The sequence below is a fragment of the Dromiciops gliroides genome, chromosome 2 (assembly GCF_019393635.1).
Source record: "Dromiciops gliroides isolate mDroGli1 chromosome 2, mDroGli1.pri, whole genome shotgun sequence".
Classification (NCBI taxonomy): domain Eukaryota; kingdom Metazoa; phylum Chordata; class Mammalia; order Microbiotheria; family Microbiotheriidae; genus Dromiciops; species Dromiciops gliroides.
This window is the reverse complement of record NC_057862.1, coordinates 430,813,946-430,836,023: the sequence shown is the minus strand read 5'-3', so window position 1 is coordinate 430,836,023 and position 22,078 is coordinate 430,813,946. Positions and strand designations below refer to the sequence as shown.

Here is a 22,078-nt window from a genome sequence, read left to right as displayed (position 1 = left end):
ACATTGAGATAAATCCCATGATCACAACCTCAGTCAAATATAGCCCCAACAACTGTTTTTACTTTTTGTAACTTAGAAGTTTATACATTTGTCTAACCTTCATCTCTCTTGAAGCAACTTGAATAGGGCAAGCTGAGTGTGGGACATCAGTGAGCTCAAGGTGAGAGTGGTTCTGTTTTCTAGCAGCTTCCCTTTAGCAGCAGAAAATCCATCTTTTTCCTTTTCCTTCTGAGTGAAGAGAGACACAAACCCAAGAAGGGATGGTGGAGGCTAGCCAGGGATAAGACAGTGTTACAAGGTGACGAGAGAAAGAAAGGTTCATTTACTTAGATTGAAAGAGTCTTTAAAAGATTAGAAAATAAGAAAACAAGCAGAAAACCAGGTGGAAAAGAGAAACCAAAACATGATCAGAAGCCATTTCATAGAGAAGACACTTCTAACTGAGAGGCAGGAAGGAGGGGGACAGGGCATGGGAGGCCTGGATGAATCTGGTAGGCAGCTTGTGATGGGACTTGCTAAAGGGATTCCTGGTCCTTGTAGGAGAAGGAATGGAAAAGAAGGAAAGGAAGTGTCTTCGTAAAGCTGGGTCATCCAGAGAGGAGTCTTGTCTGCAGGGAAAAAACCTGAGTTCAGGGTATTCTTTTTTCTTTTTTTTGCAGGGCAATGAGGGTTAAGTGACTTACCCAGGGTCACACAGCTAGGAAATGTCAAGTGTCTGAGGCCAAATTTGAACTCAGGTCCTCCTGAATCCAGGACTGGTAGTTTTATCCACTGAGCCACCTAGCTACCCCGAGTTCAGGTTTTTCTAATAAGACTTGTCTCCACAGGACCCACCGTGGTAAAATCTCTCTATCCAGGCAGCCAAGTAGCACTAAGTGGGGAGAGTGGGGAGACAGAATGGGAAAACCTTTTTAAGGAGTGTCAGGAGACTTCTCTTACTCTCTTAACTTCTCTTTGCCTTCAATAGAAGGGCAAATATCACTAGCTTCTAGTCAGTTAGTAGCCTTTATAAACAATGGCTGCAATGTTTAGCTTCTCAGCTTCTATACAGTTTGTTAGTGAAACATTAATAAGCACCTGCTATGTGCTAGGCACTGTGCTAAGTGCTAGGGATACAAAGAAATGCAAAATAAGTTTCTTGCAGGGGGGCAGCTAGGTGGCAAAGTGGATAAAGCACTGGCTCTGGATTCAGGAGGACCTGAATTCAAATCCAGCCTCAGACACTTGACACTAGCTGTGTGACCCTGGGCAAGTCACTTAACTCTCATTGCCCCACAAAAAAAAAAAACAACGAATGAATGAATGAATAAAAATAAGATTCTTGCTTTCAAGGAATTCATTGTATAATGGAGAAGACAAATAGCAAACAATTACATGCTATATACCTGAATATATGATATATCACATATGTGATATAGTATCCTGTGCTTAGAAGTTTATACTTTTGTCTAACATATCTCTCTTGCAGCAATTTGAATAGGGAATAGTTGAGTGATATGTGGTGATATATTATAATTGTATTATGTAATATACAATATGATCTGACTCTTAATTGTCCCTATATGATAAGTTGGAGAAATCAGTAGAGGGAAGGCACCACCAGCATTGAAGGGGATCAGGAAAGGATTCTTGTGGAAGATGGGATTTTAGCTGGGACTTGATGCAAGCCAGGGAAGCCAAGAGGCAGAGATGAGAAGGGAGAGCATTGTGGGTGTGAGGGACATCCAGAGAACATGCTCAGAGCCCAGAGATGGCATGGATTGTTGAACAGATAGCCACAGGTCAATGTCACTGAATCACAAAGACCATAGTGAAGAAACTCTCCTGTCCCCTTCACTCCCCTCTCCCATCTGATCACAGTCAAGTGTCTTCATTTACTGGTGAGAAAACAAATCTAGGGCAATGGTTTGCAGAAGGTCACCCAGATTGTTAGTGGTGAAACTGGAACGAAAACCCAGGTTTCCTAACTTCTAGTTCATTGGGGTTTGGGGAGAAAGTAAGGTTGTATGATTACTTTTGATGGTAAATTATTTTGGTTTATAATTATTTTATGAATTTTATTCTTACATCATCCTCATTTCCCACCGTTTTTTTCTTTCCACTTCCCAAAAAGCCATCCTATATGAGGAAAAGAAAAACAGTTTAAAAAAACTAAGCAATATAATGTTGAAAAAAATAAATAAAAATGATTACACATACACACACACACACACACACACACATATAGGGACAACTAGGTGGCACAGTGTAAAGAGCACCAGCCCTGGATTCAGGAGGACCTGAGTTCAAATCCAGCCTCAGATACTTGACACTTACTAGCTGTGTGACCCTAGGCAAATCACTTAACCCCAATTGCCTCACCAAAAAAATTATATATATTATATGTATATAATGTTGAACCATATTCAGTATCACATGCAATATTTCACATCCATAATGCTTTACCTCTGCAAAGAAGAGGTGATATATTTTCATACATCTTTTGGGGGACCAAGTTTGGCTTTAATAATTTCAGTGTTCAGTTTCCATTGTTTTGTCGCTTCCATTTATACAGTTGTAATTATTGTGAATATTGTTTTCCTGGTTCTCTTTACTTCACTTTGTATCAGTTTATATATGTCTTCCTTAGCTTCTCCATATTCTTCATATTCATTCATTCTTTCTTTCTTTTTTTTTTGCTGGGCAGTGGGGGTTAAGTGACTTGCCCAGGGTCACACAGCTAGTAAGTGTCAAGTGTCTGAAGCTGTATTTGAACTCAGGTACTCCTGAATCCAGGGCCAGTGCTTAATTCACTGTGCCACCTAGCTGCCCCTTTTCTTCCTTCCTTCCTTCCTTCCTTCCTTCCTTCCTTCCTTTCTTTCTGTGGGACAATGAGGGTTAAGTGACTTGCTCAGGGTCACACAGCTAGTAAGTGTCACGTATCTAAGGCTGGATTTGAACTCAGGTCCTCCTGAATCCAGGGCCAGTGCTTTATCCACTGCACCACCTAGCTGCCCCACATTGTTTCTTATAATATGACAATATTTCCATTATGTTCATGAGCCACAATTGTTTTGCCATTCCACAGTCAATAAGCATCTGCCTTGTTTTTAGTGCTTGATTACTACAAAACAGTGCTGCTATAAATATTTTTGTGCATATAACACTGATAGTGCTTTTGGGCTTTTCTTCTTCTTACTGGCCTGTGTGGGTTATATGATTATCAGTAGGCTAATTTGAGTCTTTCTTCTCATAATTCAGAATAACTTTCCCAAGTAATTGTACTCATTTGCAATTCCACCATCAGTGTATAAGCACCCATCTTTCCACACCTTTCTAGCATTGACTGTTCCCATATTTTGTCATCTTTGTCAGTTTGTTGGGTTTGAGGGGAACCGATATTGCTTTCATCTACAACCTGCAGGAAAGTAGATTCTTTGCTTTCATGTGTATTTACTAGATTTGTATAACCCAATTCCTCTAAAGAGCTCAATTACCACTCTCATCCCTGCAAAGTAGAGGAAAGGCAGAAATCATTTCCCCAATCTCCTCTCATTCCTCAACACCTCTGAAATTTACACTTGGGAACATTGAGCTCTTCCCCTTCCTATCAATGACTTGTCCAAGATTATATAGCCCTTTGGCACTTAAGCTGGGAAATCCCTTTTGACTCATTTGTCGAATTCCAAGCAGCGCCCCCCCACAGCCCCGCTTTTTTTGCTTAGGGCTCAAGAAGCAATAGAACACATAATAGATTGGGGAAGAGAAATTCCACTTGTTCTAAGGCCAACCACTTAAGAAACAGCACTTCATTTTTAACTTCAGAGTTACTATTGATATCAGGAGAATAACATCCTAGATAATATCATAATATTTGAATTGTATTTATTCCTGCAGCATCTTCCATCCTAGGTATTCAGAGAGCTTTATTTAACATTAGGTTTTATTTTGGGGGGTAGAGTCTAGACCTGTGATTTCATTGATGGAGGGAATTGTCAATGTGGAAACAATCTCCAGTGATGTAGCTTGTCAACTCTTCTACAAGTTATAGTCTTGGAGAGTTGCCTGGGCAGCATCTAGTTAAGTGGCTTGTGGCTACTTGCACAGCAGGCTTGGGTCAGGACTTGAACCTGGATCTTTCTGACTCCCAGAACAACCTTCTGTTCCCTATAACATACTGCCATCTCAACACTGGGTCCTATAGGCAACAGAGACACAGAAGTGGAAACACTCAAACCTAATTACTAGGCATGGGGGTAAGTGGACAGTGGAGCTTTTCCTTCCCAGGAAATGGACTTCTCTTGTGTGCTAAGAGGGGCATCTCTATCTTTTCTTGGCTTCTGTTGCTATCTTCCGCTCTAAAATTAAGGTCCTTATTAAGGATTATACTAATAGCATAAAGATGTGCTGATTATGCATCTGCATTTTCTGTTCGATGGTAGACTTCTTTTTTTTTTTTGGCGGGGTAGTGGGGGTTAAGTGACTTGCCCAGGGTCACACAGCTAGTAAGTGTCAAGTGTCTGAGGCTGGTTTTGAACTCAGGTACTCCTGAATCCAGGGCCAGTGCTCTATCCACTGTGCCACCTAGCTGCCCCCTCGATGGTAGACTTCTGAGTTATGGTTCCAACCATCCTACATATTCTTGCCCATTGTGCTGGGGGACAGATGGTACATTTTTGTGTAATAGACTATGCATCCCTGGGATAGGGCTGCAGTCTGTGGCCAGGGAATTGTATGAGTTCATTGGCCTGTATAAGAAGGGAACCTCTTGGGCAGCTAGGTGGCATAGTGGATAAAGCACCAGCCCTGGATTCAGGAGGACCTGAGTTCAAATTTGGCCTCAGATACTTGACACTTACTAGCTGTGTGACCCTGGACAAGTCACTTAACCCTCTATGCCCCTCCAAAAAAAAAAAAAAAAAGGAACTTCTGCTTTATTCTCATCAGGACCATGCTGTGTTAAGCCAGGCTTTTGTAGCTCTTATCTGAACACCCCATTGTGCTGCTACTACTCTTTTGAGCTTGCCTAGCCATCTTACTTGCTGCATCAGGAAAAGATGATCTATTCTAATCCCTAATACCTCACTCCATGATCATTTATATCCTAGTAAGTGAATGGCCAGCTAGTGGGGTCAAGACCTCATGGAAATAGTCTCTTGGACTTTCTCCCACCTTTCTACCAGTTCAGCTTTGTTTTTGTAAGGGCTGCTCAGCCCTTGACCTTATGTTTTTGGAAAGAAAAAGAAGAGAGAGATGGGTTTCTCCTTAGTTCAGCACTGTCTAGATGTTCCAGAATCAAGTGCCTGTTATTGTTAGTAAAGTCACTGGGAAAGCTCTTGTATATTGGTCACTTTTGCAAATAGAAACTCCATTCAGCAAGCAATTATTAAGCACCTATTATGTGCATGTTGGGTACAATGCTTGGTACTGAGGATTCCACAGTAGAAACAAAGTAGTAGTCCATGACTTCAAGGAGTTTACATTCTACTAGAGGTGATGCAGTACATAAAGAGATAAATAAATACAAAGTAATTTGGGGAGTGAGGAGGACACTAACAACCTGGGAAATTGGTAAAAAATTCTTGAAGCAGATGGCATCTGAGTTGAGCCCTAGGTTTACAAGGTTCTTTTTGCCGATGGTCTTCATTTATTCTGGGGAAGAAAAGTCTATTTGGAGAATGGCTTGGGGCAGCTAGGTGGCGCAGTGGTTAAAGCACCGGCCCTGAATTCAGGAGGACCTGAGTTCAAATCCGGCCTCAGACACTTGACACTTACTAGCTGTGTGACCCTGGGCAAGTCACTTAACCCCCATTGCCTGCAAAAAAAAAAAAAAAAGAGAATGGCTTTGTGTTTGTGCCACACCATCTTGAATGACTTTAGAGCTAAACTGTCCAAGGCTTGGGCACTAAGTACATTTTTTCATTTTTCACAGCTCACTTTGTCTTTTCCCCTCTCTGTTACACCTGCCAATTTTGGTTCTTTTCTGTGGTCATTTAGGAAAAATGATCTGATAAAATTTGACTTAATCCTGATGGTGCTTTAAAAAATAAACCAACAAACAGATTGAAAAACTTCATAGCAGGTACAAGGATAAGCTCAAAGAGCTTAGTTTTAAGGATGACATCTTATCATAAACCAGAAAATTAGAAGTTACCATCATTGATAAAGGTTTTCACAGTTTTGGCTAGTAAGAAATATAAGATAGGGCAGCTAGGTGGCGCAGTGGATAGAGCACTGGCCCTGGATTCAGGAGGACCTGAGATCAAATCTGGTCTCAGACACTTAATGCTTACTATCTGTGTGACCCTAGGCAAGTCACTTAACCCCAATTGCCTCACCAAAAAAAGAAAGAAAGAAAGAAAGAAAGAAATGTAAGACAGCTTATTGAATTTAGAGCCTTGTGATTTCCCTGTGTTTCACCATTTAGCTTTCTTTTTTTCTTAAAGTAGCTGTAGCTACAGACAGAAAAGAAAATTAAAAGGTAATTATTTTTTAGATAGGAATTGAAAATTTGCTATTCTACAAAAGTTTCCTTTTAAGATTTTTCCAAACTTACTTTCTTTTCTCTAATCAATGGGAACTAGGTTGATCTACAAAGTTTCTCCTCCCACAAAAATTAAAATAGCTATGTATGCTTCTTATTCAGGTTAGTACTTTTTTTTTGGGCGGGGGGGGGGGGGAGGGGGACAGAAAATATCAAAGATTTTAAACTAAGTCCTGCAGTGAGATTGAAAGTGAAAAATGCCCTGTTTTGAGTGTGGAGATTAGATAAATGTATCTACTAGAGGCTCACAGTTTTGTCATAAGCAGATGTATAGAATGTGTCTACCATGCCTAGAAAACAATGTTAGAAAAAGGAAAGAATATTCCTTTGTCTCATTTTTAAGCTAAATTCATTTGTTAATTTAGAAAAAAAAGTTTCATTATTTTGGTTTCTTTTGTTTGATGAATTTTGATTGAGGCAAGCAAATATTTTCCTTAAAAAAAAATTCTTAAGGGCAGCTAGGTGGCGGGGTGGATAAAGCACTAGCCCTGGATTCAGGAGGACCTGAGTTCAAATCCAGCCTCAGACACTTGACACTTACTAGCTGTGTGACCCTGGGCAAGTCACTTAACCTTCATTGCCCTGCCCTGCTCAAACAAAACAAAACAAAACAAAACAAATTCTTAGGTGTACACCCTAATGAAATGTGCTGGGTACTCTTATTAGTTTTCTTTGTTCTAGCTAAGATAATGTGATAGGTGATAAGGTAAAGATAAAGCTGATAGGTGAGAATTGGCGGAGGATGGTGGCGGGGAGCCTCAGGAAGGTATGTGTGTGTGTATGTCTATGTATGTGTTTGGAGATGGTAGCCCTCACCCCTGGTTTATGGAATTAAATGCCCCAAATCAACTATTGCTGCTTTCATGAGTGAGAGGCATATCTTATCTGCCAGCTCTGGTTTATGTATGATGAGTATATTGCTTCTGTGCTGTCCAGATGCAGAAATAAACCGAGAGACAAATGTGTTGTTTAGATGGCCTGATTCTTCTGTCACGTCTTGGGCCTTTCAGCTGTTAAAGCTTTCATTGTGAGGAATGATCCCAGTCTTCTTTACTTTAACTATTTCCATTTCTAGAGAGGTTGGACTCAACTATACAGGAGTCCAGGGTATAGCTGAGACCTGGCCCTTGATTTCAAGTAATTTTCATTCTATAGCATAAGCTAGGTAAGCATATGGGAGGGCTGGTAAATGATTATACTAGCAAGAATTACTCTTGTAATTTGGAATTTTTGCTTTGAATAACAACACCTTCCCTGCACCCCCACTGCCCTTCATAATATGAGGGCAAGTCAGCTTTATAATATGATGTTTAAAGGCTCTGCCAAGAGGATCAGTAGCACCTTTGTAGCTGCATCAGCGGCTGAAAGTGCTGCCTTTGCCAATCCCAGAGTCCTTGGGTTTGCATCCAGTGGCTGCTTACTGTCTGTTTTCTCTGGTTTTCTTTTTTATCATAAGCAATTATATTGCCACAGGACTTGGAACTGGAAGAAACTTTAGAGATGGGAGCCCAGCCCCCTAGTTTTAAGTTTTATTGATATCTTGGCTGAAGCAAAACCAATTAATATGGGGATCATTTCTGGCAATATATACGACACCCAGCACTGTAATCCCTCACCTTTGCTGAGAGGAGGGAATTGTTTGATTATCTATTCTCTGGACCAGTATTGGACATTGCTTTGAATCTATGTTCAGCTTTGATGTTGTTTTCAATCATGTTATTGTAGTTATGCAGATTGTTCACCTATTTATTTATTTTTTCTTTCTTTCTTTCTTTTTTTTTTTTGCAGGGCAATGAGGGTTAAGTGACTTGCCCAGGTTCACACAGCTAGTAAGTGTCAAGTGTCTGAGGCCAGATTTGAACTCAGGTTCTCCTGAATCCTGGGCCGGTGCTTTATCCACTATGCCACCTAGCTGCCCCCCACCTATTTCTGTTTTCTTTGCTCTCTATCAGTCAGTAAAGGAGTTCCTACATTTCTCTGAACACATATTGTCATTTCTTATGATACAGTATATTCTATTACATTCACATACTGATAAACACTTTGTTTCCAGTTATTTGCTATGATAACAAATGCTATGAATATTTTGACATTCACAAGACCTTTCTTTTCTTTTTTTTTTTTTTTTAGTGAGGCAATTGGGGTTAAGTGACTTGCCCAGGGTCACACAGCTAGTAAGTGTCAAGTGTCTGAGGCTGGATTTGAACTCAGGTCCTCCTGACTCCAGGGCTGGTGCTCTATCTACTGCGCCACCTAGCTGCCCACCAAGACCTTTCTTTCTATCGTAGACCTTGCAGTATATATCAAGTAATGGGATTTCTGAGTTGAAGGATATGAATAGTTTATAACATTTCTAGCATTGATTTCCAAAATGGCAGATCCAAGTTAGTGTTCCACCAACAAACAATGCATTAATGTGCCCATCTTTCCATAGCATCAATGGTTAGACTTCAGGTGAGGAAGACTCAAATTCAAACCCTGTCTCAGGCACTTACTAGCTGTATGACTTTGGACTGGTCACTTGACTTCTCTCAGGCTCAGGTTCCTCTTTTGTAAAACTGGGGAAGTAACAGCACCTACCTCACAAGGTTTTTGTGAGGATAAAGTCAGGTATTTGTAAAGCCCTTTACAAACCTTAAAGCTCTATACAAATGCTGCCAAGAAGCAGAGAAAGCATTCCAGCTATGAAAACAGCCACTACAAAGGCAAGGAGGTAAAAGGTGTCGTGTAGCCTAGGGGCTACAGCAAAGGGGTCATCTTGGTTGGTACACACAGTTTGAAATTAGTCTGGAAAGACAAGTTGGAGTAAAGGAATTAAAACAGCAAGCAGAGGATTTTGCATTTTATTCTAGAGGCAACAGGAAGCTTCTTGACCAGGGAAGGACATAGTCAGACCTGTGTTTTAGGTATTTCAGTTTGACAGCTTTGTAGTCATGGACTGGAGAAGGGAGAGACTGGAAGGAGGGAGATCCATTGGAAGGCTATTGGCTGGTGACATTTGAAAAGCCTGAACTGGGGTGGTAGTAGAGGAGTAAAGAAAAGGGGCTGGATATGGGAGAGCTTGTGGAAGTAGGATCAATGAGACAAGGTGTGTTAGGGAGCCTCTCCCGGTGCTTCCTCTTCCTGTCTGACCGACCACTCCTTCTCAGTCTCCTTTGCTGGATCTTCATCCAGGTCATGCCTACTAACTATGGGTGTTCCCCCAGGGATCTGTCCTGTATTCTCTTCTCTTCTCCCTCTATACTATTTTCCTTCATGATCTTATCTCCTGTGGATTCCATTATTATCTTTAGATCATTCTCAGATCTGATAGCTAACCTTTCTTCCGATGTCCTGTCTCATGTGTTCATCTGCTTGTTGGACCTCTCCAGTTGGATGTCTCCTTAGTGACTTCAGTTCAATATATCCAAAACTGAACTCATTATTTCCCTCCTACGACCCTCCCCTCTTCCTAATTTGCTGTTACTGTTGAGGATATTCCCATCCTTCCAGTCATCTGGACTTGAAACCAAAGTGTCATCTTTGACTCCTCACTTTCTTTGCCTTTTTTTTTTTTTGTGGGGCAGTGAGGGTTAAGTGACTTGCCCAGGGTCATATAGCTAGTAAGTGTCAAGTGTCTGAGGCCAGATTTGAACTCAGGTCCTCCTGAATCCAGGCCCAGTGCTTTATCTACTGCACCACCTAGCTGTCCCCTTCTCCTCACTTTCTTTCACCACCATCCTTCCCCCTCCCCCACCACGTCCAATCAGTCGTCAAGTCCTCTGGATTTTACCATTGTGACATCTCTTGTATAGGTCCCTTTATTCCCCTTGCCACTGCCACCACCCTGAGGTGCAGGTCCCTATCATCTCATATCTGAGCTATTGCAATAGCCTGGAGCTTGTTCTCAGTCCCAAGTCTCTCCTCAGTCCAGTCCATCCTCCACTCAGATTTCAGTTATCTTCCTAAAATGCAGGTCTCACCACATCACTCCCCTTGCCCTCCCTTACAAACATCGATGCTTCCCTTTGGCCTCCAAGATCAAATACAAAATCCTCTGGTTTCTAAAGTCCTCCTTGCGCTGGCCTGTGCCTACCTTTCCAGTCTTCTGGTACCTTACCCCTTCCACATCCAGTGACATTGGCCTCCTTTTTTTCTGTTCCTCACATAAGACATTCTGTCCCATTCAAGCATTCTTACTGACTGTCCCTCATGCCTAGAACTTTCTTCTTCTTCATCTCCAATTCCTGGCTTCCTTTGAGTCTCAGCTAAAATTTCACCTTCCAACAACAACAATAGTAAATAATAATACCAACAGTAATAATGGCTAACTGGGGGGGGGGGAGAGGGGGGGGGTGCAGCTAGGTCACGCAGTGGATACACTTACTAGCTGGGCAAGTCACTTAACCCCCATTGCCCTGCAAAAAAAAAATGGCTAACAGGTATACAGTAGTTACTATACAATAAGCACTGTACTAAGTGCTTTGCGATTCATTAATACCTCATTTGGTCCTCCCCCATTTTACAGATGAGGACACTGCGGCAAACAAAGGCTACATGATTTCCCAGGGTCACATAGTTAGTAAGAGTCTAAGGCCAGATTTAAACTCAGGTCTTACTGACTTCAGCCCCAGCCCTCTTATCCACTGCACCATCTAACTGCCTTACAAGAAGCCCTTCCTGGCCCTTTTTTTATAGTGTCTTTCTTCTGAGATTATCTGTGCAGATAAAGCATTTGTACACAGTTATTTACATGTCGGCTCCTTGGGGCGGTTCTGTTCTGTTTTATTTTTTGCCTTTTGGAGGAGAGGTAACTTCAGTGCTTAACACAAGTGCTGGCACGCACGCAGCAAGCACTTAATAAACAAATGCTTTTTGACTTGACTCGAGGAGCTGAGGAGAGCAGGATACAGATCCGTGATTACAAATAGCTTGTATTTCTTTAGTATTTTAAGGTTAAAAGGCGGGGGGTGAGGGGGAGCACAGCTAGGTGGCACAGTGGGTAAAGAAAGCACCGGCCCTGGATTCAGGAGGATCTGAGTTCAAATCTGGCCTCAGACACTTGACACTTACTAGTTGTGTGACCCTGGCAAGTCACTTAACCCTCATTGCCCCACAAACAAACACAAAAGGGCAGGTAGTATAAATATTATCATCACACAATTTTAGAGATAAAGAAACTGAGGCACAGAGAAATAAAGTGACTTGTCCATTGTGAGACTGCTAGTATGTGTCAGTCAGAACCGGAATCCAGATCTTCCAGTTCCTACCTCAGTGTTTTGTTTGTGGGGTTTTGGGGTTTTTTTTTTTTTTTTGGCAAGGCAATTGGGGTTAAATGACTTGCCCAGGGTCACACAGCTGGTAAGTGTCAAGCATCTGAGGTCGGATTTGAACTCAGGTACTCCTGATTTCAGGGCCAGTGCTTTATCTACCGTGCTGCCTAGCTGCCCCTCAGTGTTCTTTTCTACTGTGCCATCCTGGATTACTCAGGAATTGGGAGACTTTTCCAATGTGAAGTCACACAAATACAGCTTCCCTAGATTGGGAGGATGGAGGATGGGAAAGGAATCTGGACAAAGGATCTCGTGCTGCCAAACTTGCAAGATGGCAAATGGATTGGAGAAGAGAGGGACTGGACGCAGAGAAAAACTGCTTTGGCTCCATAAGGAACAGGAGCTGGATGCAGACACATTTATGGGATAGGACAGAGGGGGAAGGGGTGGCCTCCATCCCTCCCCGAAGTTGTGACTCTGGATAGGAATGATATCACTCTTGTTTCTGTGACTGGGGGTGGAAAGGGAACAGCAGCTGTTTCCTCTGGTTCCACAGAAGAGAATGTTCAGATTCACAGGGCAGGGATGGCGTTTATGAAGGAGATGCTGAGCAGATTTTTCTCTCTGATTCTGGAGGACTGAAAAGGAAGAAAGAGACTGAAAATGGAACCAAGATGTAAAGAACGTTTGACCACCAGCACCATGAAATACTGTGATGGCTAGACAACCAAGGAAGGTGGCTGAGTCTCCCTCCTTGGACACTTGAGAAAGGAAAAGAGAATGATCGAGTGACTAAAAAGATCTCTGCTTGGTGGCAAAGGACTGGAGAAGGTTACTTCAGGATCTCTCTGCTCTAAATTCATCATCAAAGACAGAAGAATTGCTTCCTAAACTAGAACCTCTATGATCTAGTCTGTGTGTGTGTGTGTGTGTGTGTAAGGGTCCAGACTTGGGATTTCATTGGCACTTCAATGGATAGAACACTAGATCGGGATCCGAAGTCAGGAGGACCTGAGTTCAAATCCAGCCTGAAGAGGCAGCTAGGTGGTGCGGCAGATAGAGCACTGGCCCTGGAGTCGGGAGGACCTGAGTTCAAATGTGACCTCAGACACTTAAAACTTACTAGCTGTGTGACCCTAGGCAAGTCACTTAACCCCCATTGCCTCACCAAAAAAAAAAAAAAAAAGGAATACGATTTTTTTTTTGCAGGGCAATGGGGGTTAAGTGACTTGCCCAGGGTCACATAGTTAGTAAGTGTCAAGTGTCTGAGGCCGGATTTGAACTCAGGTACTCCTGAATCCAGGGCCAGTGCTTTATCCACTGCGCCACCTAGCCGCCCAATTGTATTCCTTTTTAACTTAAATACAAAAAATTTCCATGTACACAGCACAACATAAAAGGACCATGAATTTCTACTTCATATTATTTACTTATTTTTTGAAAAACTATGTAATAAATACTACCTACCCATTGTTTTCAAAGTTACCCTGCCTTTCTGTACTTCCTTCTAAATTTTCTGTTCTTTGCTAAGCAATTTCTTTTTTCTCTCTACCTCCCACTCTAGAGAAAGCTACCCTTAGACGTGTGTGTGTGTGTGTGTGTGTGTGTGTAAAACCATACTATGCATACTTCTATTTATCAGTTCTTTTCCTGTATGTGGAAAGTATCTTCCTTCATTGGTCCTTTGTAGTTGATTTGAATATTTATAATACTCAAAATGACAGTCATTAAAAAGTAGATTCTATAAAATTGAGAAACCCATTTCATACTACTTGGTGTTTAAAAAAAGTATGTGATAAATTATACACATTCCTTTCAAAACTGTTCTACTTGTCTGTGCTGTCTTCTTGGGCATTAAAAAACATTTCAATGGCCTTCTTTTTTTTGAAATCACTATTTCTAACCTTCCTTCCTCTTAGCACCTCCTCAATTAAAAAATTAAGAGGAAGGAGGAGGAAAACCCCTTGTAATAATTAACTATGGTCGGGGTGGCTAGGTGGCCAGGTGGCGCAGTGGATAGAGCACTGGCCCTGGAGTCAGGAGGACCTGAGTTCAAATCCAGCCTCAGACACTTAACACTTACTAGCTGTGTGACCCTGGGCAAGTCACTTAACCCCAACTGTCTCACTAAAAAAAAACACAAAAAAAACCCAACAACAACAAAAAATAATTAACTATGGTCCATCAAAACAAGTTTACACAACAGCCTTGTCCCAAAATGTGTGTCTCTCTGTGCACCTTGAGTCCTTCACCTCTCTGTCAGGAGGTGAGGAGCATGCTTCATCATAGGTTTTCTAGGGACATTTCTGGACACAGATTATTCTAAAAGCTCTTTCAGTTTGCCTTCCCCACTCTCCCCCAAACCAATATCCCCTTGGGACATCTGGTTTCTTTCTCAATTTCGCCACAACTCCAGCCAGACACACTAAGCATTGTGGCCTCCTGACTGCACAGAAGCAACACCAGACACTCTGGGGAGAGGGACAAAGGGCCTTGTGTGTGACTGTGGGTCACAGGGAGAGGCAGGCACCATGGGGCAGGGAGCTGTTCTCTTTCATGTTTCCCTCTGGGATCTGCTTCTCACCTTCTCCAGTTCTCTTTGACTCCCCAGAAAGTTCAAATGGTTGCCCTTCAGGGATCCTTTCCTAAGATCTCCATTCTCAGTAGGGATTCAGACCACTAGCTAACCTGGGAGCCAAGATCTGCCAATCTTGGCTGAAAAGGAAAGCCTAGGGACAGTCTGCAAGAGAGCTTCACAGAATCAACCCTAAGCATTGGCCTTGGGGGAAGGAACTGCTGGCACACAGTTACAGGGCTAGTAGGGTGCCAAGAGAACGAGGCAGCAGTAACTGTGAGGTATGCACACCAATATTTTTTCCTTCCTCCTTATACTTTCTTCCATTTTGCTTTTTCTTCTACCTGCAATCAACAATTGGCCGAGGCTGTTAGTGTTGAAGTGGTGAAAAGAAATTAAGTAAAGGTATGAATGACCAACAAATAGACTTTATCCTCTGAGGGAAATAATGTTTGTTAACCCAAAGGACTTGCCAGTGGAGGAGTGAGAGAGAAGGTATTTGGAAGTCTTTTACCCATGTTTCCGATTTTTTTTTCTCAGTGTCTTCACACCTTTAAGCCCAGGGTGCTTGTTCCTCTCTCTTAGGCCCAAGTGTCCAAGAAGTGAGGTGTTCTGTAGTCATTAATTATCCTGAACAGGATTCTTTTTTTTTCTCATAAAAGTATTTTATTATTTTCCAGTTACATGTAGAGATAGATTTCAACATTTGTTTTTATAAGATTTCTAGTTTCAAATTTTTCCTCCCTCCTTCACCTCTCCTTCCTCCCCCCACTCCAAGACAGCAAGCAATCTGATATAGGTTATATACGTACAATCACATTAAACATATTTCTGCATTAGTTATGCTGTGAAAGAAAAATCAGAGCAAAAAGGAAAAACCTCAAAAAAGAAAACTAACAACCAAAAAAATAGAAATAGTATGGTACAATCTACATCTAGGTTCCATAGTTCTTTTTTTTCTGGATTTGGAGAGCATTTTCCATCATGAGTCCGTTGGAACTATCTTGGACCATTGTATTGCTGAGAATAGTCGTGTCTATCACAGTTGATCAACACACAATGTTGTTGATACTATATACAATGTTCTACTGGTTCTGCTTATCTCACTCAGCATCAGTTCATGTAAGTCCTTCCAGGTTTCTCTGAAATCTGCCTGCTCATCGTTTCTTACAGCACAACAGTATTCCATTTCATTCATATACCACAACTTGCTAAACAGGATTCTTAACCTTTTTTGTGCCATGGATCTCTTTGGGAGTCTAGTGAAGCCTATGGACCCCTTCTCAGAATAATGCTATTAAATTCATAAAATAAAAGACATGCAAATTACAAAGAAAATCAATTATAGAAAAAACAAATACATTGATAAATATATAAAAAATATTTTTAAAATAAGTGGAGAAAGATGCTATCTGCATCCAAATAAAGAACTTATAAATAGAAGTATGTATAGAATAATTATATATATATATATATATATATATATATATATATATATATATATATATATATACACACACACTTATTTGTGTCTAGTGGTAGTCATGTGTAGGGTAGGGGGGAGGGGAAGAAAAAAAAGAAATGTACATAATAATTTTGTTGTATGTTTGAAAGTAAGGGGGCAGGGGAAGCTATGTGGCACAGTGGATAAAACACTGGCCCTGGACTCAGGAGGACCTGAGTTCAAATCTAGCCTCAGACACTTGACACTTACTAGCTGTGTGACCCTGGGCAAGTCACTTAACCCTCATTGCCCTGCAAAAAAACCCCAAAAACAAGACAAAAAAAGAAAGTAATAGCATATTATGCATAGTAGAGTTGCACTTTCATGTACACTCATCTTTTTTATTATACCATCTTATTGAAATGCTTGTTTTATTCCATACATTAAAAATAAAATAAAATAAGTTAATGAACCTGAGATTAAGGACCATGTTCTAAGACTAATGCCAGGCTTTCTCTTGCCCCAGAACCCCAAACAAAAAGGATAAAATACTTGGAATCAGCATTGTTAAGCAGCATAAACTTCTGTACCACTTTCATAGATTCTCATATCAGCATGGAAAAAAAAATTAGAGATTGACTAGTTTCACTTCCTCATTTCCCAGATGGTCAGACACACTGAAGCCCAGAGACTTGATCCAGGTCACACAGTGAGTTAGTGGCCAAGCTTGGGACTAAGTCCTTTTGGTCCATCACTCAACTATCCCACCCTGTTCTCCTCTCATAGAAGCTCTCAATTGGTGTCACCCAAAAGAAAATTTTCTGAGCAAAGCATCTCCCACCTTTGCTTGTAGCTCTGTACCTCGTGGGGTTCAGTTAAAACCCTTGATAGAAGGTGTGGGTTGGCACCATAATAGAAAGAAAATGGAAAATCCAAAGGGATGGAGGATTTCCTGAATGCCAGAATGGGGGTCTCCATGTAAGGCAATTGGACTCTGCCGACTTGGATTTGGGTTTAGTTACCAGCCAAGGTTGTCCGTGAGATAGAGGTAGCCCCCCATTTGAGTTAGTGCCACTGCACAGACCTAAGGGACACCAATTCAGTGGTGTCTAAGAATTAGCATAAATTTACTGGTCTAAGTAAATATTCTAGGAGCCCAGGGGAGAGAGCGATTACTGTTGGGCTGGAATGGTAAGGAAAGCTTTCCTGGAGGCAGGAGAGCCCAAGATGGGCTTGCTAGGTAAGATGTTGCCAGGCAGAGGGAATTTTCTAGCAGAGGAAACAACCACGAGCAAAAACAACAAATGATGGGAGACAGGAGAGCCTACTTGCTCCCCCTTTCTCACCTGGGAATACAGTCCTTCCTCCCACCCCCAATCTTTATCCCTCCACCTCCCACAAGGCAATGGAGTCCTTAGCTGTCTCTCCCTCTGACCCTACCAGGTAGTGGGCCTGTTAGCACAAGCTCCTTGCAACCACATTTTAATTAAGGCCCTACCTCCATCTGTCAAATGGAAGCTGTTGAGTGATAACTAAGTATTGACCACCTCCCTGCTGGGAATGATTTATTTATCTTGCTGTTAGATCTTTACTGTTTGTGGTAATGGGAAACCCGGGATGCACAGCTTTCAGAGGGCTTGAAGGAGTCATCTGAGAGACAGTCAGTGGTATCTTTGTTGCTATCCCTCTGCAGAGGTTTGAAGCAGATTGGGAAAAAGGGCAGGGACTTGACACCTCAGGCCAGAGGGGTCTGCAGTGTCAGCAGAGGAAGTCTTGGGATGATGAATGTGAATGGAAATGTGGGGGATTTGGCTAGAATAATGGGGGCCTGAGACTTGCAAGGATATTGGGGTCACTTCTGTTTCGTCGGCTAACAAGAATTTATTAAGCACTTCTTGAATGCCAGGCACCATGCTAAACACTGGCAGCAGAAGAAAAAAAGACCAAAACCAAGGGTCCTTTTCTCAAGGGAGGTATGTTCTTATGAGGGAAACAATGTATCAAGCTAGGTACATTTTCTCTCTCTCTCTCTCTCTGTATATGTATATATGTATATGTATGCATATAGGTGTATATATAGGTATGTCTCTGTGTATATACATGTGTGTATATATACATACATACATGCACACACATACATATACATATATATGGAGAGAGAGAATGTGGAAAGCAATGGAAAGAGGAGGCATTCCATTTCAGGGGACCAGGAAAGCCTCTTGCAGGTGAACTACCAGCTGAATATTTTTAAAAATCTTAATTAAGGGCAGCTAGGTGGCACAGTGGACAAATCACTGGCCCTGGATTCAGGAGGACCTGAGTTCAAATCTGACCTCAGACACTTGTCACTTACTAGCTGTGTGACCCTGGGCAAGTCACTTAACCCTCATTGTCCCGCAAAAAAGAAAAAAAAAGATCTTAATTATTTCAATTTATTAATTTAATTAATTCAATTGATCAATTTAATTAATTTAATTTAGTGGTTTAATTAATTTTTTGTTACATTTTAAGTTTCAAACTGTCTTCCTCCACCCCTCCCCACCCTGCACTAGAGAAAGGCCACCACTAACACAGATTTATAAAAAATGTAAACCCATCTTCTGCATACTTCTATTTATCAGTTCTTTCTCTGGAGGAGGATAGCATCTTCCTTCATAGGTTCTTTGTAACTGATTTGAGTATTTATAATGTTCAGCATAACTTGGTTATTTGCTAGTATTCTTCAAAAAATATTGTTGTTACTCTGTACAACATTCTCTTGGTCCTGCTCATTTCACTTTTCATTATTTCATCTAAGTCTTTTTATGGTTTTCTAAAGTAACCAGCTTAGCACTTCTTGCACACAGCAGTCTTCCATCACAATCATATACCACAGTTTGTTAAGCCATTCTCCAATTGATTGGGCTGAGTCTTAAAGGAAGAAAGAGAAACTAAAAGGTGCAAGTGAGGAGGGAGGGCTTTCCAGGCATGGGGGCAGCTTGTGCAAAGGTATGGAGATGGGGGTAGAGGAACTACAAATACAGAGTGCCACTATACCACGGAGAATGAGAGGGAGTAAATCTGTAAGAAGACTGGAAAGTAGGAAGAAGCTAGGTTATATAAAGAGCTTTAAAGGCCAAACAAAGGAGTTTAAATTTGATCCTTGAGGTAATAGGGAGCCACTGGAGTTCACTGAGCAGAAGGGGTGACACGGTCAGCCCTTCCTTTAGAAAAATCACTTTGGTAGCTGAGTGGAGGATGGATTGGAATAGGGAGAGGATTGAGGCAGGGAGACCAATTAGGAGACTGTTGTGATAGCCTGAGTAAGAAGTGATAAGGGCCCAAACTAGTCTTGAGACTATATAATTGGAGAGAAAGGGACATACATGAGTGATGTTGTGAAGATAAAAACAAGATTTGGGGACAGATTGGATATGTGGAATGAATGACAGTGAGATATGGATGACTGAAGTTGCAAGCCTTGAGTGATTGGGAAGATGATGGTACCAGTAATAGGGAAGTTCAAAGGGGGTTTTGGGAGGAAAAATAATGAATTCTGTTTGGGACATGTTGAGTTTGAGATACTTACAGGACACCTACTCAAGATGTGCAGAAGAAAGTTGGAGATGTCCAGGGACCAAGTAGGCCGATGGTGAACAGTAGAGGATAGTAAAGGTTTCACTCCCCAGGGGATCCCCTATAACATTGCTTATTATATTATAGGATTTGGTATAAAGTGGATACCTCTTGCATCATTAATATCCAATACTATTTTAGCCACTAAAAGGTACTAACAGAACCTCCTTGTTAAGCACTTCCATATGGGACATACAGTGCTATCCACCCTCAAAGGCTCAAACAAGATTTTTCCCGAGGCTGATCTCTTTCTTGAGAAGCTCTGAGGGTCTCCCCCTCCCAAACTGATTCTTTTGTGAAAGGAAACTAGGTCATCCTTTGCCACCTTTCTGACCTAGCTTTTAATTACTGAATCGGTGTTGCTTCAGACAAACTGAGACCAAAAAAACCCCCAAAACCTTAGCTTAAAAAGGCCAAGGTCTCCCACTGCATTGGGGCCATCCCCAGTCATCCTGACCTATGTCTTGTTATAGATTTCAGTGATGCTGGAGGAGACAGTGGGGCTGATGACCTTGCACAGCCCTGCTTCAGTCAGATCCAGTTCACTTGCAAGTCATTACCCTCCTGATGTCATTGGTCCTCTTTGAGAACAAAGGACCAACGACCAACAACCACAAACAATCTTAGCTGTTTTTCTACCCCTTGACAGGTTCCCAAGAAGTAAGAATGACCAATTCAGGGACCCATGGTTTATTTTTCCTAAAACAGTTCTAACAAGATATAGTTTGGGTTTTTTGGGGTTTTTTGGGTTTTTTTAGTTTTATCCACTGTACCTATAATTAAATGTTTCTAAATAAGGAATTACTTCTGATGAAAGCCCCATTGAACAATGCATTTTCTGGAAGGAGAACTTCAAAGTTACTTTCTGGCATTCTTGGCCAGCAAGTAATTCCACAGAAACACTGTCTCGTGATGCTTTAAAACAGCCATTTTAACCCTCACTCAGTGCTTGATAGAAAGTTAAGCAAACTGTGCTTACTGCAGAGGAACAGGAAGCTTGCAGTCCTTGCCTGCTGTCATATACAGAGAGAGTGGCAAAACTGGGCCAAGAATATCTTAGTAGTTCTGAATCAAGGTCCAGACATGAATCTTCCAGGGAACTGGGGAGTGAGAGAGTTATCTTCAGAGAGAGCAGGAGGATTCAGGACATGGCGATATCAGCCACTGCCAGGTGGCATATCCCAGGGGTCTCTGCCTCAAACCCTATTTTTTTTTTTTTTTTGCGGGGCAATGGGGGTTAAGTGACTTGCCCAGGGTCACACAGCTAGTAAGTGTCAAGTGTCTGAGGCCACATTTGAACTCAGGTACTCCTGAATCCAGGGCTGATGCTTTATCCACTGTGCCACCTAGCTGCCCCCCCCATTTCTTTTTTAAACTGCCTTTTCTCTTTTGACCTTATTAACTCCCCATGTTAACTCTCCTCCATCTACCATTCCTTTCTCCCTTAAACATCTTTATCTTGGAGGGCAGCCAGGTGGCGCAGTGGATAAAGCACTGGCCCTGGATTCGGGAGGACCTGAGTTCAAATCTGGCTTCAGACACTTGACACTTACTAGTTGTGTGACCCTGGGCAAATCACTTAACCCTTACTGCCCCGCTAAATAAATAAATAAACAAATAGATAGATAGATAGATAGATAGATAAATCTTTGTCTTGCCCACTCTAAAATCTTATCCTGTTAACCAATCAGTTCACCAGGATGCAGTTGAAATTTATTCTACACAAGGTTATGTGGGGGAGACAAAGAATAACACACCTTGTTGGACAGACACATAACTCACAATAAATAATAATAACAACAAATAGATAAATATAAACATATAAATTATAAATATATAATGATGATGATGGCTAGCATTTATGTAGTGCCTACTATTATCCTTCTAATTGTTCTCAGCTTTAAGTCTCTCCCTGCTCTAAATTCATCTTCCACTCTATTAAGGTGATTTCTCTACCAGGTAGGTCTGATCATGTCCCCCCTCCATATCCCACTCAATGACCTCCAGTGATGCCCTCTTACCTCTAGGATCAGAAATAGAGTCTTCTGTTTGGCATTTAAGGTTCCTCATAGCCCCGCCCCTTCTCTCCCTTTCCAGTTTTCTTAAACCTTACTGCCCTCTACACATGCTACAATCTCGCTATCCTGGGATACTCCATCTCTCACCTCCATGCCTTTGTACTGGCTATTTCTATAATGTTTTACCCCATCACTTTTTTTTTTTTTTGGTGAGGCAATTGGGGTTAAGTGACTTGCCCAGGGTCACACAGCTAGTAAGTGTTAAGTGTCGGGGCCGGATTTAAACTCAGGTACTCCTGAATCCAGGGCCGGTGCCTCATCCACTGCACCATCTAGCTGCCCCTTACCCCATCACTTTTAACTTTTGGCTTCTCTGCCTTCTTTAAACACTCAGCTCAAAGCCCACTTCCTGCAGGAGGCCTTTCTGCGTCCCCTTTTGGATTACTTTGCAACTACTCTTACTCTCTCTCTGTATAAATATATACATATACACATATAAGATATACATATATATATTTATACATCTATATATGGAATGTCTACCTATTTACATGCTTAGTCCCCCTCCCCATTTAGAATATATACTCCACAAGGGCAGAGATTGTGAAGTTTTTGTTTCTTTGTTTCTTTGCCTTTCTTTGTATTCCTAGC

The 22,078-nt window shown here is 41.6% G+C and overlaps 1 protein-coding gene across 1 annotated transcript in view; it reads left to right on the top strand.

Moving 5' to 3' along the window:
• DIPK1B (divergent protein kinase domain 1B) overlaps positions 1-22,078 on the top strand; it is a 50,158-nt gene that overhangs the window by 20,785 nt on the left and 7,295 nt on the right. The gene's annotated exons all lie outside the window — the stretch shown is intronic.